Here is an 18,596-nt window from a genome sequence, read left to right on the forward strand (position 1 = left end):
GTAGCAAAAACATTTTGGAGAGAAGCCGTAAGTACAACAATCTATACAATGAGTTGAGTTTTGGTGAAAAGAGGTAAGGACAAGGCACCTTATGAGTACTGGTATGGAAGATCACTTGATGTTAGTTATTTTAAAATATTTGGTAGTAAATATTTTATTAAAAAAGGTGATTACATAAGCAAGTGTGAAGCTAAGAGTGATGAAGGCATTTTTCTTGGCTATTCCACCAAGAGTAAGGCCTACAAATGCTTCAACAACCAAACACAGAGAATTGTTGAGAGTGTTGATGTTCATGTAGATGAATGTCCTGAAATTTCAGAAGGAATGAGTTTAGAGAGAAATGATGAAGATCCTTGAATTTTTCTTTTGGAACCTAAAACTGTTAAATCAAAAACTGGTAAAGAAAATCCTGATGTACTTGTTCAACCAGAACAAATAAATCCAGAGGAAGAAGAAAATGAAGAAGCTGAACCTGATGAGAATGATCATGTTATTCCTAGATATGTGATACTGAATCACAGTCCTGAGCAAATTATTGGGGATAAGGATGCTAGACTACTAACTAGAAGGAAAATTAGAGATAACTCTTCCATGATCTCCACCATTGAACCCAAAAGTGGTAAGGAGGCATTTGGTGATGATCACTGGGTGAAAGAAATGGAGGAGGAATTGGATCAAATTGAGAAGAACAACACTTGGACCCTGGTACCCTGATTGGTAAACAAGAATGTTATAAGTACTAAATGGGTGTTTAGAAACAAGTTAAATGAAGATGGTGTTGTAGTTCACAATAAGGCAAGATTAGTTTGCAAATGTTATGTGAAAGAAGAAGGAGAAGACTATGGTGAAACTTTTGCACCAGTAGCAAGACTGGAAGGAGTTAGAACATTACTTGCATTTGCAAACCATAAGAAGTTCAAGGTATATCAGATGGATGTTAAGTTTGCATTTTTGAATGGGATATTGGAAGAAGAGGTTTATATAGAGTAGCTTGATGGTTATGCATCGACAGATAAGGAAGACATGATATGCAGATTGCATAAAGCTTTATATGGACTAAAGTAGGCACCCAGAGCATGGTATGAACGAATTCATACACATCTAATGAAGATAGGATTTGCAAGAACCAGTGATGACAACAAAATTTTTCTCAAGTTTGAAGGAGATGAAATACTGGTTAGTGAAGTATTTGTTGATGACATTATATTTGGAGGTAATGATGTCATGAGAAACAGATTTGCAGATGAAATGAAGAATGAGTTTGAGATGTCATTAGTAGGGGAAATAAAATGTTTCATAGGCTTGCAGATACAAGAGATGAAAAATTTTATTTTCATTACTCAATCTAAATATGTGAAAGAAGTTTTCAAGACTTTTGACATGAGTGACTGTAAACCAATTGGAACTCCAATGATTACAGGTTGTAAATTGTCCAAGGAAGATGCATCTAAGTCTGTAGATGAAAATGAATACAGGTCAATGATTGGAAAATTACACTATGTTGTTCACTGTCGACTGGATATTGCCCATGCAGTTGGTATAGTTGCTAGATTTCAGAAAAATCCAAAGGAAGCACATCTGATAGCAACCAAGAGATTTTTTAGATATCTGAAAGGTACTGTTGACTATGGGTTATGGTATCCATATGGAGGCAATTTTGATTTGAAGGCATACACTGATGCTAATTGGGCAGGAAATATTGATGACCAGAAGAGTACTACCAGTGGAGCATTCTTTCTAAGAGGAAGGCTAGTTTCATGGAGTAGTAAAAGGCAGAGTTGTACTTCACAATCTACTGTTGAAGCTGAGTATGTAGCAACTTATATGAATTGCACACAATCTATTTGGATGAGACACATTTTGAAAGGTTTTAAGATGAAGAGCTCAGAACCTATAAAGATTTTGTGTGATAATACAAGTGCAATAAATATTTCTAAGAATCCCATTTTGCATGCAAGGACTAAGCACATTGAATTGAAGTATCAATTTTTTAGGGAAAAAGTTCAAAGTAAAGATGTTATCTTAGAGCATGTTTCTACCCAGGAGCAACTTGCAGATATTTTTACCAAACCTCTACCTAAGGCCACTTTTGAGTATCTTAGAAGTTAGTTGGGGGTTGTCCCTCTTCACGAAGTCAGTTGAGCATGATGCTGATTGCATCAATCCCTGAATTACTTGCAAAATCTTACATGAATTGATTGTTTTTGGAAGTGGATGTATTCTACAGGGGGAGCATCAAGTGCAGTATGTTGATGCATAGTGAGAATCTAGAATTACATGTTTTACTTTCAATTTGGCATTGCTGTCAAAGGGAGAGAAGAATTATGTGTTTGATTAGGTGAACTAGCGATAGACTGAAGACAAAAAAAAATGGTGAATACTTGGTAATGTGAACCGAGATTCCTATTCACCAATCGAAAAACAACAATTAGAGGCGTTGATATTTGTATTGTCATCAATGCCAAAGGGGGAGATTATTGGCATTTTTAGATTGTTGGCATTTTGCATATAGATTGCATTAATGATATGTTGTCATTGATGTCAATTGTGTTAGGATTCCCATAGATATGAGAGGGGGGGTGAATCAATATCTAACCGGTGTATTAAATTTCTTAACTTAAAACACGTAGAACATATTAAAACAATGTATCGGTAAGCAAGAAGTAATGCAATAAATAGAGATAAAAGCAACCACATGAAAAACACACCATAACACAAAGGTTTAATGAGGAAACCTGGTGTGGGAAAAACCTCAGTGGGATTTGTGACCCACAATATTCACTTACTAGCCAATAAGAGAATATTACTACTACAAGAGGGGTCTGCACATGCAGGAAGGCCAAGTGCCTAGAGCTCACTGCTCAATTACAAAATGGGAAGTCTCACTGACTTACAAAATGGATTATACAAATCCAGTGTCTTGTACTGCTTCAAAATAGCATCTATAATGCCAGATCCAGTACCGGTTTCTTCTCTGCTTCTTACATAAACCCTTAACCTATAATTCGCATAATAGGTCTGCCTTATTTTGCCTAATTACATTCTACCATTCTCTTACAAATGTTCTACAATGATCTCTTATATAAATGAGTCATTTTACAATGTTATCAAGTCAACTTACAATGATTTTACAATAATAAACAAAATATATTACAACAAAAATCCTATCGGCCTCTGTGCTGGTATGCTTCCTTTCACTGCCGGTGTCGGTGGTCTGAGTGCCGGTGTAGAGTCTGATCTTGCTAGTGCCGATGGAATGCCTTGCCGGTGTCATATGATTGTAAGGTTTCCATCAATGACAAACCTTCAATCACCTACAATGTCTAATTGGAGTGTGCATATGCCAACAATCTCCCCCTTTGGCATTGATGGAAACACTCATGAGAAAATTCAAAAAAGTGTATCCAAAACCTGTAATCCAAAAATTGTGTACCAAAAATATATGAGCTCCCCTTGAGCAGATAAGTCTATTGCTAATTATTTTCTCATACTACTACTCCCCCTTTGGCATCAATGACAAAGGTTGTCAAATTGTCAATAGAGTTGTAGTTTTCTATCTCAACCTTGTAATTGGGTGGTTACAATTTGAAAAATATCTGCCAAAACCAAATTTATGCTTTCCAAAAAATTCTTACTGTCTTTTATTGTTGCCTCTGTTCTTTGAACTATATCGGTGAGGTGCTGCATATGCTCTCTTGGTGTTTTCTGTCCTTGTACTAATGCCTCAGATATTTCCTTCCTCAAGGATGCTAGATAGTCCAGTCTTGGACTTAGTCTTAGTCTCAGATTCTTAGCCTTGTTTATTATTCTCTCATTTTCTCTCTCTAGCTTCAGTAATTCTTCCTTAAAACTTGTTATCTTTTGCTCAAAAACTTATAATGTATCAGGTGAATTAACAAAATTGTCAGCAAGTTTATTTATTTCTTCTTGTACCTTGCTCATTTTCTTATCTATGTCAACTGTCAAGAAGTTTGTCTTGTAGATGTCTCTGTACAGAGTTTTAAATTCCTTCAATGAGCTGCATAGTTCTGGTAGAAGTGTGTCAAATTTCCTAGTACATTTCTTTATTTGATCCTCAAAGAATTTTTGTTTTTCAATTTCCAACCTATCTTTGAATGCCTCTTCCTTTATTTGTTCAACTGTCACTGTGTTGTCAGTAATGTACTTAGACAAAGTGTCGAGTTGGCTCAAAGAATCCTTATTATCTACATTGCAGTTTGGAGCTATCATCTTCAAAATTGGGATTGTGTCATCTATAGCTTTATATGCTTGTGAACTATAATTTGTTATTCTCTTAATGGAGTCCAAAAGAAATTCAGTTACATTTGTTGATTTATATCCCATAGAGGAGGAACCAACATTCTGAATTCCACCGATGGAGGAAATAACCATGCTTGTAGTGGCCTCTGGTAGGTCAGTCTGTGTTTCCATTTCCTTAAGCAAAGGTTTTTGTTTCTCTCTTGCTGTCGGTGGCATTGTTTCCACATGAACCTGTTGTTGTTCTGGAGCCTGTTGCTCTGCTTGTCTCTCTGTTTGTTGATCTATTTTAGTCTTTGTCCGAGTCTCTGCTTGTTGCTTTGTTTTATCATTTGCCTCTTTCCCTTCGGTGTTATCAATGTTATCAGTTGCCGGTGGCTCACTAGCCATATCTATGTTACCAGTTGTGTCCTAGTCTATCATAATGTTGACTTTTTGAGTACCAACATCAACTATGTAGAGTACCTCAGGATTAGGATTTGTATCATCTATATCCATATTCTCAATTGCCAGTTGATCTTTAGTTGTTGCTACCAGTGGAGTAATCAGAGGTGGCGGGGATAAGTTATCTCTTATTTTGATACTCAGAGGTCCACCAACCTTTCCTTTTCCTTTATCCTTGTCTTTTTGATATACTTTTATTGGTTTAGGGTTTCTATACTCTTCCTATTTTTCCTTCTCAATAAGGAATATATCCCATGCATTTTCAGTTTCTTCTGTTACCTCATTTACCCTTCCAACCATTAGTGCAATATGCCGGTGTGCAGTAGAGAATACTGAGCAGTTGGCTTTTGCAATTAGATCATCTATCTCCTTTGGCGAGATAACTGGGTAAACAACAAGTAATTTTTCAACTTTAATTTTCTTATCAAGCTCTACAACAACTTGTCTTCTTGCTTCCCTTCTTGCTTGTAGTCTTTTGAATAGTTCATCTGGTAGTTCATCTACCACTTGCATTAAGAACTTCTTATAGATATCCAGGTGTGAAATGACATTGTTTTCAACTTTCTCTTTCTCATCAGCTGATAGTGTATCATATAATTTTTCTATGTTCTTAAGCTTTCCTTCCTCAGTTATTTCATTCAGTAGTTTTTCAATTGGGGCAATGTTTTGTTGAGTCATTTTCTTCTTTGGTGTTAGCTTTTTCTTTGGAGTTGTCTTTTTTACCGGAGACCTCACTGCCTGTTGTTTTTGTCTGGTTCTCCTAGGTGAGGGTGTGGATGCCGGTGAAGGATCCCTTTTCCTTACAACTCTTTGAAATGTTGATGGCATATCATTCTCTGAAGAAGTTGCTACCGGTGATAGGTGAGTTTCAGGCTGTAATGTTACTAACTCATCCTCAATGATACCAGTTTGTTTCAGTACATCTTCTTTGATAGCCTTAGCCTACCTTGAATCTCTTCTCACAGTTGCTTCAACTTTCTTTACTCTCTTCTTAGATTGAATTTGGCTTTCAATAGTTTTAGCACTACCAAAGACCTCTTCCTTAGGTTCCTTGGGTGCATCCAGAAGGGCTTTTGCATATGTTTCAATGATGTGATCATCAGTCTCATAACCCATCTCAGTAACCCAAATTGTTCTTAGGATAACTGCTTCCATCCAGATCTCATCCTTTTTAATCACAAAACATATATCATCTTTGTATTTGTTAACAATTTCCTGTGATAGTCTGGCTCTAGAGTTCATTCTAGCCTTTAGTGTTTGAAAATACTCATCAATATTCTTTTGTTTGCTTTCACCCATGTTGTTGAACAAGTCTGATAACTTTTTCCCTACCGGTATGTCAAATCCAAGGTTCTTGTTACCTATACCAGGCACCTGTTTGGTTATGTGTAGCATTAAGCATACAAGTAAGTTGCCACATCTAAATGTTCCTTTCTTATCCTTCTCGATCTTCCCTAAATTGTCAATCAATTCATCTTTTAACCACTCACATACATCAATTTTCACATTTCCATTTACCATATCATGTGCACTTTTTATGCATAAACTGGAAACTGAGTTAAGTCTGTTTGTATGAGTTACTTTGTAACCTAGAATCATGCTAATGAATCTCACATTTATGTCAGTTACATCATTAACCCTCAAGGACCTTTTGTTGGATGTTGCACCTATTAGATTTGTTACTAGGTCATTTGAGACCTTCTTTGTCTTGTCTGGTCTGTTACCAGTGGAAGGTAACCCTGTTATAGCTTTCACAGCTTCCTTGGTAATTTTGTGAATCAAATCTAACCAAAAGAATGCACCATGTACCCTACTTAATACTATCCTAATAACTTCCTTAGGAAAGTTTGGAATGCTGAGGATTTCAATGAATCCTAGGGTTTCAACAATTTTATGTTCAGGTTTCACATTTCCGGAATCATCACATATAACAATTTTGTACATGTTTTTGATTTCTTCATCTCCTAATTCTTCTATATGGAAATGGATGTACATTCTAGGATCTTTTGCAAAAACAACTCCTTTGGGGATTTGGGAGAATGCACCAACATTGTCATCCTTTTTAGCTATCTCAGGAACTAGCTGAAATACGGGCCTAGGGCGTTTGATTACCTTGACTACAGTAAGGTTTGCTATGTATTCAGGTACAGAAGAAGATGCCATGTTAATAAATACCTTTCTCTGCCTTAGGATTGATTGATTTGCTGAAATGCTTTGCCTCTTGCTCGAGATGCCTTAGCTCTGGAAATTTCGCGCTCTTCGAATGTTTGAATTCTTGGTGAAGTGAAATGGAGTGAAAATCACAAATTTATAATGTTAATTTTCCATCTACCACATTAAATGCATGCTGGTTAAGTAGTCACTTAACTTTGTCTACCGGTATAGAAGTAATTTCAACTTCTCACCATTAACCGAGGGAATAATAGCATATGTCTCATTTGATTTGCCAAACCCTCAAAGAAATTTTCTTCAATTAGATGAAGAGCTTCGTACTGGTGGAGTACTACTCTGGTCTACCGGTGGAGTGTTGATTGGTTCTACCGATGGAGGAGTGTTCCCAACATTATTTAGGTCTGACTTTCTAATCCATTGTTTTGAGAATTTTTGCTTAACCTCTTCAACTTTTTCTTTTCCTTTCAAACTAGAACTTTTGTTGTCTGTCGGTGATGCTTTACTTCTGCAGAATTTTACAATATGTCTAATCTTGTTACATGCATAGCAAGTCACATTATTTTTATGAATAGATTTCCCATAACCTATGCCGGTTTGTGTTCTACATTGATTAGATAAGTGTCCAAATCTTCCACAAACATAACATCTCACATTCATTCTGCAATTTTTCAGAGTTATGACCAACTTTGTTGCATTTTGAACATTGACCGGTGGGGATGTTGATATTCTGATAATTTCTAGATCTACATTGATTTTCTTTATGACCATACTTATTATAGTTAAAGCATTTTTCATTAAATTTGTAAGGAGTAGGTTGTCTTACCGGTTTGCTATGATCCCGTGTGTTTGCAGTACCGGAGCTTTCTCCTGCCTCAAAGAAAATTCCACAAGTGTCACCATTAGGTTTCTGAATCTTCAATAAGTCACCAAGTTCTTCTGAGCTTTTCTTGAATTTTTCTTTGTGTTGATTTGCAATATCCAATTCTCTTTCTAAGATCTCTTTCTGCCTCATTAGTTCATTGGATTTATTCTGTGTATGCATCAGGTCTATCTTCAAAAAGTCATTTTCATAGCTAAGTCTTGTGTTCTCATTTGCTACATCATTTAGTCTTCTAGTCAACTCTTCTTCATTCTTCTTCCTATCTTCAATTTCCTTACAGAATCTCATAGTCATGTCCTGCATCTTACTCTTCATTGTTATGTTCTCTTGTTTCAGCTTGCATATCTGATCATTAAGTGATTCCTTTTCATCATTTTCATTTTGCATCTTTTCACATAGTTCTCTTCTCTTATTTATTGCGATGGTAAAATTTTCTTGAAGTGCCTAAATGATATCCTGAGTTGCCTTTAGATCATCTTCAAGTTTGATGTTTTTCAATTTTTCTGTATCATAGTCTAAGAGAGCTGCTTCTAGTTGCTTCATTAGATTTTCCATCTTTATCGGTGTCAAGATCTTCCTCAAGCTGCTAGGCTTCTGAAAATAGAGGACCAAGCTTTGATACCAATTGTTAGGATTCCCATAGATACTGAGAGGGGGGGTGAATCAATATCTAACCAGTGTATTAAATTTCTTAACTTAAAACATGTAGAACATATTAAAACAGTGTACCGGTAAGCAAGAAGTAATGCAATAAATAGAGATAAAAGCAACCACATGAAAAACACACCATAACACAAAGGTTTAATGAGGAAACCCGATGTGGGAAAAACCTCGGTGGGATTTGTGACCCACAATATTCACTTACTGGCCAATAAGAGAATATTACTGCTACAAGAGGGGCCTGCACATGCAGGAAGGCCAAGTGCCTAGAGCTCACTGCTCAATTACAAAATGGGAAGTCTCACTCACTTACAAAATGGATTATACAAATCCAATGTCTTGTACTGCTTCAAAATAGCATCTATAATGCCAGATCTAGTATCGGGTTATGCTCTGCTTCTTACATAAACCCTTAATGTATAATTTGCATAATAGGTTTGCCTTATTTCACCTAATTACATTCTACCATTCTCTTACAAATGTTCTACAATGATCTCTTATATATATATGAGTCATTTTACAATGTTATCAAGTCGGCTTACAATGATTTTACAATAATAAACAAAATATATTACAACAAAAATCCTGTCGGCCTCTATGCCGGTATGCTTCCGTTCACTGTCGGTGCCGGTGGTCTGAGTGTCGGTGTAGAGTCTAATCTTGCTAGTGCCGGTGGAATACCTTGCCGGTGTCATAGGATTGTAAGGTTGCCATCAATGACAAACCTTCAATCACCTACAATGTCTCATTGGAGTGTGCATATGCCAACAAATTGAACCGATGAATGATATTCATGATATTGTTGATGTTATTGTTGTTATTTCTATTGTCTTGTAACCGGTATGATAAAATTGAAGGAAGATGTTATAAACCGATATATGTAGTTTTTAAGATGAAGCGATGGAAAGGGTTAAACCTTTCTATGTTATGTAACCGGTAAACCCTACTAGTTGTTTTCTGTTAAACCCTAATTGATCAAGTTTGGTGGTTTAAGATCTAATGTTGAGTGGTAATCATAGAGACACATATGATCATTGTATAAGGATAAGTTTAGATTGATTTGGCATGTTTGTTATCTTGGAAAGGAGCAAAGTGGATTGCATCTAATGTATAGGATGTGATGAGTTACAAAGTTCAATGAAGCGGTTGGAATTTTCTTAAAAATGTGAAGAGATTGTTATGATTTATAACGATCAAGATTGTACCGACTTGTTTGTAATCTCGATGATGAGAATTAGGTTTTTTTTGTGTTACCGACCTAGTTGATTTGTATTTAAGGTTGATGATATTGTTTTGTTAATTGTTGGCAAAGTTGACAAGATTGGCAGAAACCAGTTGAGTGTGTGGTTGCATAACCGGTGGGTGGATCTATAGTTTGAGTAAAGGTAGATTGAATCTTAAGAAGGATTTGATCAAGAAGATGTAGTGCTATTCAGACAGATCAAGAAAACCTATTATTTTCTATCAATTACAATAGATATTGAATTTCCAAAACTGGGTAAGCTCTAACAAGCTTGGTTACTTTCTAAATCCTCTAACAAGGTAGTCCATTAGTTTGGATTCTCAAATCCTCCAACGAGGTTACTCCTAACAGGGTATTGTGCTTTTCATCAAGGCATATTTGTAAATCCCTTAATCAGGTGATTCCTAACTGGAATTGGTTCTTAACAGGACTTATTGTAAAAGCTTTAACATGCTTGGCTCCTAACAGGGTGAACTTTAGAAGAGTTCAGATAGTTATCCTTGTGAGTCTCATCTCACCGTGGTTTTTACCTATTTGGGTTTTCCACATATAAATATTTGTGTCAAGTGGTGAATGCTTTTGTGGTTATGATCTTATTTGTTGATTTTATTAACTACTTAACTATTCAAATAAGGCATGATAATTGGAAGCATTGAGAGATGAATATGTTGACATATGATTAAACATTTTTTATGTTTACAAGATTGAAGTTGTTTACTGTTAAGTTGTCATAACAATCAAACTGGTTGATGTTGGTTGATGTTGAGTATTGATCTTGATAAGTGAAAGTTTACTTTGTGAGTTTGAATTTGAGTTTGGGAGTTTGTATTAGTTTTTCAGTATATTGATTCACCCCCCGCTCTCAGTATTCTACCAGATACTTATTCTTTCATCATACCATCAGATTTATGGAGGAGATGAACATGTACAAAGAGAAAAAGAAGAGAGTTTAAGAGGGAAATTTGATGACATGAAAATGGTTGATGGTGAGAACATTGCACAATGTGGTCAAAGGATTAAAGAAGTTGTAGGTGGTATTAAGAGTCCTAGAGGTAAGATTGATGATGTTGTTGTTGTTAGTAAATTTCTTAGAACTCTCCTACCATAGTATGCTATTAGAATTTCTAGAATTCAAGAACTGAGATTTATTTCTAAGGATAAAGTCACTGTTGATTTTCTTATCGGAAAGTTGACTATATTTGAGTTAAACAACTTTGATAATAGTGTTTCAAAATTGTCTGAATCTGCTTTTAAAGCTTCTGTAACCAGTACAATTGTGAGGAAAGGAAAGAATATTGTCATAATCATGATTGCAAGTCTAGGCATGGCAATAGCAGAGGTGATGGTGATCAAGAAGATCATCTGACAAAACTTGAGGCATTATTGGCTAAAAGACTTCCTAGAGGCATCGATAAGTATAAAGGTAAACTTCCTCTGAAGTGTTTTTCCTGCAATAAAATTGGACACATTACTGCTAACTGTCCTAAGACTGATAAGAAAGAGAAGTTTAAGAAATTCAAAGGAAAAAGAAAGAAACAATGCTATGTTGCAGTGGATGAAGGCATGACAGATGAGGAATCCGAGGAAGACAATAATGAATAGATAGTGTTTATTGCTATGAAGGAAGATTTGACTGATGAAAAGGCATTGGTGTCTCACATGGTTAGTACTGATGAATGGATAATAGATAGTGGATGCTCACACCACATGACCGGTGATAGAAACAAGTAATTATCCCTTGAAGAATTTGATGGCAGTGTAGTAAGGTTTGGTAACAACTCACCCTGCATGGTTAAAGGTAAAGGATCTATTTCATTGAATGGAAAAAGTAATGCAGATGATGTCTTTTGGGTTGATGGATTAAAACATAATATTTTGAGTGTTGGTTAATTAAATGATAAGGGATATCTTCTAGAGTTTAAAAGTGGAGTATGCAAGATTCTTGGAAGTGATGGAGAATTGATTGTTGCCGGAAAGAAGACAAGAGGTAATATTTTTCATCTGAACACTAATGTGAATAGTTGTTTGGTGGCAAAGATTGAAGACAACTGGTTATGGCACAAGAGATTTTGTCATGTTAATTTTGACAATATGACAAAGGTTAGCAAATCTAGTATTGTGAGAGGTTTTCCCCAACTTGTTAAACCGGATAATGTGTTACGTAAGGACTGTCAGATGGGTAAGATGACTTCTATATCTTATAAGATTAAGTCCTTAAATCACTGATTCAACCCCCCTCTCAGTGATCCACTGTGTCCAACAATTGGTATCAGAACATAGGTACCCTATTTTGTCAAAGCACTCTCTAGCTTGGGTAGATCCTGTCAAGTGTTCAAAATGGCAAGAAATGAATCCACCTCCTCAAAAGCCCCTATGTTTGTTCAACTATGCATTTTAGAATAGAATAATGGAAACCTATTTGTCCTCACTAGGCTTTGATGTTTAGATGTCAGTCAAGAATGGGTATACTGTTCTCAATGTTCCTCCTACTAATCCAAATGCGAAAAGGGAATATCAAAATAATGACAAAGCTAAAAATGCCATTCTTAGTGGTCAGTCTGACAATGAGTTTGTCAAAGTCATGCACTGCTCATTAGCCAAAGAAACATGGGATAAGTTTCAGAAAATATTTGAAGGCGATGCTAAAGTTAAGGAGGCCAAGTTTTAGACCCTGAGAGCTCAGTTTGAAAGCTTGAAGAGGAGAGACGAAGAAAAAATTGCTGACTATCTCCAAAGGATTGATGAGATTGCAAACACCATTAGAGGGCTTGGAGAAGAAGTGAAAGATGAGGTAGTAGTGAAGAAAGTACTTAGATCTCTCACATCTAAGTATGATACAAAGGTATCCACCATAGAAGAAGCTAAAGATCTGAAAACTTTGACTATGGATGAGCTATTTGGTTCCTTAACTGCATATGAGATGAGGACTACAAATACAAAGGGTGTGAAGAAAGAAGATGCATTCAATTCTTCAAGGAAAGGAAAATAAGTTTGTCCCTGATGCAACCAGAGAAGACTCTGATGAAATTATAGCCAACTTTGTGAGAAGACTGAAAAGAGGTTCTGGGAAGTACAAAGGGAAATTTCCTTTGAAATGCTTCAATTGTGGAAAGATTGGAGATTTTACTGCCAAATGTCCTTATAGTGCAGATGATCAATCAAGTGGTAGCAAATCTAACGGTAAAGACAAGAAGAAGAGTGCTCACTGGTATGGTAAAAGAGGAAATTGGAAACAAAGCAGTCTCTACACTCATGAAAATGAAACCTCAAACGATGATAGTATCTCTAATGATTGCTATAGTAAGGATGAAATGAAAGAAAACCTTTTCATGGTCCAAGATGTCCTGGTACAAGAAGAAGAAGAAGAAGAAGAAGAAGAAGAAGAAGAAGAAGAAGAGGAAGGAGAAGTAGATCTAGAAGCTAAACTCATTAGTGCCTTGGATGAGCTAAAGAAAATAAGAAGAGATTTGAAGAAGGTAAAAAGGGTTATAGCTGAGGAACAAGAGTTACTAGAGCACTCTCTTGAAGAGTCCAAGGAAACTATTGCATATCTAAAACTCAACTAGAAGAAGCCAAAAGGATCCGTGAAATCACTAGTACTGGTCTGAGTGAAAAGGAAAAGGAGCATTAGAATCTAGAAGCAGAAATAGTGAAGCTTCGGAAGGAATTAGAGAAAACTCAAGAAGAAATAAAAGTGAGAAGTAAATATGAAGGCAACACTGAAGCCCTAGACAAGATGTTGAGCAAACAAAAACAATCTAAAGATACCGGTGGCTTAGGTTTTCAAGAAGTTCAAAATCCAAACAACAAAGTCACATTCAATAAGGAGATGCAATTCATCTCTTCAAATGAAGGTGAAGAAAAGAAGACGTTCACGGTAATCAAGGATACCAACAAGAAGACATATGCAGATGCTACTAGAAATCACCACACAAATTGGTAAACTCAATTAATGAACCGAAGATCATACTCAATGTATCGACATCCAGATCCAAGGAGAAATGCAAGTGTTGATCATGAGGGATTCATTAGAGTTAGCAGTATGAAAGGAAGACCCCCAACGAGGCACCCGGTTGCAGGATCAAGACAACCAAACCGATATGTTTCAAATTTTCATGGTTATTGTCACCAGTGTAATAAATTTGGTCATAAAATGGCAGATTGTAGGAAAATGAATGTCAACCCTAGTTTTGAGAGTCGAAACCCATTTGCTACATTACAAAGTACAAATGTCACATGTTATAATTGTAATAAGTTAGGTCACAAGAGTTATGAATGTAGGAGTAATATGCAAATGTCCTATATGAATGCCTTGAGTACTTCTTACATTGCTAATGTGAAATGTTATAAGTGTCAAAATCTTGGTCACATAGCAAGGTATTGTAAACTGATAACTGAAAAGCAAAAGAAGACAGTTGCAGATGAGAAGTTAGAAACAAAATTGGAACACAAAGTGACAGAAGAGGAAAAGAAGGAAGAGAAATAGGTTTGGGTAGAGAAGGAGAAAAACAAGACAGAGTCTAGCCTGATTGTGCAGACTAGTGTATGTGTTGAAAGAAGGAATCGATGGGTAGTTGATAGTGGTTGCTCAAATCACATGATTGGAGATAAGAAAAAGTTCATCAAGCTTGATGATTGGAATGGTGGTTCAGTCCAGTTCGGTGATAACTCCTCCATCAAGATCAAAGGCCGGGGTACAATGAATATTAATGGCAAGCTCAAGGCTCATGATGTGTACTATGTGGAAGGACTAAAGCATAACCTGCTGAGTGTAAGTCAAATGTGCGACAAAGGGTACAAGTTTACATTTGACTCTACCAGTTGTCAGATAAGAAAGCAGAGTACCGGTCAGGTTGTTGTAGAAGGAAATACGACAGATGGTAATGTCTGCAATCTGAAAGAATGATATGAGTCCCAATGCATGATGGGATAGGTTGATGAAAGTTGGTTGTGGCACCGGAGATTAGGCCATGTGAACTTCGATAACCTAGTTAAGATAAGAAAGAACCGATGTGTGAGAAACATACCTCAGATCATAAAACTGGCAAGCACATTCTGTGATGAATGTGTCAGAGGTAAGCAAGCAAAGGTCAGGTTTAAAACAAAGGAATACAACACCTCAAGACCTTTGGAGTTGACACATACAGACTTATGTGGGCCAACAAGGATAAGAGCATTGGTCGATGAAAGGTATTTCATGTTGCTCATAGATGATTATTGAAGAATGACTTGGGTAACCTTCCTGCATGATAAGTCACAAGCATTTGAGAGATTCAAGATTTTTCAGGAAGATGGTAGAAAATGAAAGTGGGTACTGGTTAAAATGCTTAAGATCAGACCGGGGTGGAGAATTTTCCTCCAATGAGTTTGCTCACTACAGTGAAAGACATGGAATCTGAAGACAGTATTCAGCTGCAAGGACACCCCAGCAAAATGGGGTTGTTGAAAGGAAAAATAGAATAGTGAAGGAGATGGCTAGGACAACGTTGAATGAGGCCATCATACCAAATATATACTAGAAGGAATCAGTTCATACTGTAGTCTACACATTAAACCGGGTACAGTTGAGAGTGAACACTAGAATGCCTCCTTATGAGTTATGGCATGAAAGGAAACCATCACTCAAGCACTTCAGAGTATTTGGAGGTAAGTGTTTCATCAAGAGAGATGGTGATGGATTAGGAAGTTTTGATTCCCAAAGTGATGAAGGAATCTTCTTGGGATACTCAACCAACAGTAAAGCCTACAAATGCTACAACAAGAGATTGAGAAGAGTGGTTGAGAGTGTAAATGTGAGAATAGATGAAGACTCAGATAAAGGAAAATATGCACTGACATATTACATTAATGATTGAAATATTGAATATGAAGATCAAGTTGACAATGTACTAGTAGAAGATGCACCAAGAAAGATCCCCAACTGGTGTATGCAGAAGAATCATCCAGAAGAAAATATCATAGGAGATAGGAATGAAGGTGTGCAGACCAGAAGGAAATTAGCTCGGGAAAGTGAGTAGGTAAATTTATGCCTCATTACTGAAGTAGAGCCCAAAACATTTGATGAAGCTAACAAAAGTGAGAAGTGGGTAGATGCCATGGATGAAGAGTTAAGACAAACTGAGAAAAATCAGACTTGGGAACTTGTTCCTAGACCAACAAACAAGAATTTCATAGGTACCAAATGGGTGTACTAGAACAAGATGAATGAAGAAGGTAAGATAGTTCGACATAAAGAAAGCTTGGTTTGAAAATGGTATACTCAAGTGGAAGGTATTGACTTTGAAGAAACCTTTGCACTGGTTTCTAGATTAGAGGCAATAAGAATGTAATTGGCCTTCTCAGCCTATAAGGGATACAAAGTGTATCAGATGGATGCAAAATCTGCCTTTCTCAACGATAATCTTGAAGAAGAGGTGTATATGGAACAAGCAGAAGGGTACTTGTTGCATGAAGATGAGAGTTTTGTATGCCAGTTAAAGAAAGCCTTGTATGGTTTGAAGCAGGCTCCTAGAGCATGGTATTCCCAGTTAGACAAATACTTGAAGGAGCAAGGATTCCAGAAAGGGAATGCAGACAACAACTCGTATGTCAAGGTAAATGGAGATCACATGATTATAGTTGTTGTATATGTGGATGATATTATCTTTTGTGGAGACAAGGACATCATGTGCAGGGAATTTGCAGATCAGATGAAGACAAAATTTAAGATTTCCATGCTAGGTGAGTTGTCCTATTTTCTTGGTTTATAGATCTCATAGCAGGAGAAAATAATTTTCATCTCCCAAACCAAGTATGCGAAAGACATGCTGAAGAAATTTCAAATAGAGGACAACAAACCGGTAAGTACTCCCATGGTTACCGGTTGTAAGTTGAGCAAACTAGATGAGTCTCAAGAAGTTGACAAAAAACTGTATAGGTCTATGATTGCTAGTCTGTTATATCTAACAACATCTAGACCAGACATTGTACAAGCTGTGCATGGTAGCAAGATTCCAAGCTGGTCCTAAACAGTCTCACCTAAATGCAGTCAGAAGGATCTCCAAGTATCTGCAAGGAACTATCAATTATGGTTTGTGGTATCCAAAGAAAGGAGACTTTTCTTTGCAGGCTTATACTGATGCAGATTGGGTAGGAAGTATAGATGACCAGAAAAGTGCAAGTGCACGTGCTTTCTATTTAGGAGACTCGCTAGTATCATGTCACAACAAGAAGCAAGATTCGGTGTCATTATCTACTACTGAGGCAGAGTATATAGCAGCTGCTACATGTTGTTCACATGTTTTATGGATGAAGCAGACACTAAAAGACATACAGGTGGAGATACCAAAACCTATTCCAATCTGGTGTGATAAGTCGAGTGCAATCAACATCTCCAAGAATCCAACTTAATTTACTCAAGAACAAAACACATTGCAATCAAGTATCACTTCTTGAGGGAGAAGGTAGCAGACAAAGACGTCATAGTAGAATATGTTCCAACTGGTGAGCAGATTGCTGACATATTTACCAAGCCACTTTCTTTGGGCCCATTTGAGTACTTAAGACAAAAGATGGGAGTTGTCCCACCATCTGGCAGTAATTAAATGCATAGGAGAATGTATGATTCAGGGGGAGTCAACCATTGTTACTATCTTATGACTCTTGAATCATGAAGCATGGACACAGAGGGAGATTGTGTCCTAACCAGATGTAGTCAAGGGAGAGATTATTGGTGTCAGATTAAGGTTCACTTTGCCATTGCAGTCAAAGGGGGAGCGAAACTGGAAAAGACAATGTTGACATCAATGCCAAAGGGGGAGATTGTTGGTATTGAGTTGTCATTGATGTCAATTAGTATTGCAGGCTACCAGCAGAGATATGTCACCCGGTATGAAGAAGATTGAACCGACATAAGGAAGACTAACATGAAGGCTTGTTAACCAGTATGGTGGAAGACATGTAGGTAATAAGACCATCAGTGACTTCACCGGTATGAGGTAAGATACATGTGTGTGTTAGCATGTTGATTGATAACTGGTAGAGCATAAACCGGTTTTGAAGGTTGGCTGCTTGATTATGATAAAGAGGTAGAATGTTAAAATGATCTCAAACCACCAGAGGTGAAGATTTACTACCGATGTAGTATGCAATACCGGTCAACAGAAGGAGAAGATCTCACTGGTAAGGGCTTGTGCCGGTATGAGTTTTTTGAATGGTCAAGTGTAAACTGATCTTGTGTTAGTGAGCTGAGTGTATGACTGATGTGATGCCATGTGAAGTTGAGGTGGCAAGCATGCAAAGGTCGGTGAAGTTTTCATCGACATAGTTGTTGGAATAGTTAGTTGACATAAATGAAACAACCACAAATCATAGGATGGTAACAGATTGGTGCGGCTCGAGGAAGAATGAATGATAGAGAAAGATCAGGGAGTTGTTGGTGCTTGGATTGAAGTAAAGAAATCATATTGCAAAAGGACCTCGAGAAGGAAACAACTGGGCTATAAATGAGTCGACAGATTTCAAGGCCGAAAATCATGGTCAGGATTGCTATCTTTAGCAAATATGCATTGGATGATGGAAACCATGTACATATACAATCCTCTAATGCAGGTGATCGAACCAAGATGGATTGGATTAGATCAGATGCAGATTTGGTCAAGAAAAGGAAACCCTAATTGTCCTTAGTTTAAATTGATTCTTGGCGGGAAAGCTCAAGATTAAATATGATGACTTCAGACTATGATCGGTGCTGCTAAAGAGGGAAGGCAAGAGTGAAATTGTTGTCTGAGAGCCAAAGAGATAAACACTTGAAGTGTTTATGAGAAAAGATGGTACTAGTAAGGAGAAGAAGGATAAACCGATGTAAGGAACAAACCGACAGAGTTAGCATAGGATGCAGAGGTGAAAAAATGAAGGAAGCATTATCTGATAAAGAGTGATCGGTGTGAGTTAAATTAAAAA

This window comes from Cryptomeria japonica, chromosome 11, assembly GCF_030272615.1.
Source record: "Cryptomeria japonica chromosome 11, Sugi_1.0, whole genome shotgun sequence".
NCBI classification, from domain to species: domain Eukaryota; kingdom Viridiplantae; phylum Streptophyta; class Pinopsida; order Cupressales; family Cupressaceae; genus Cryptomeria; species Cryptomeria japonica.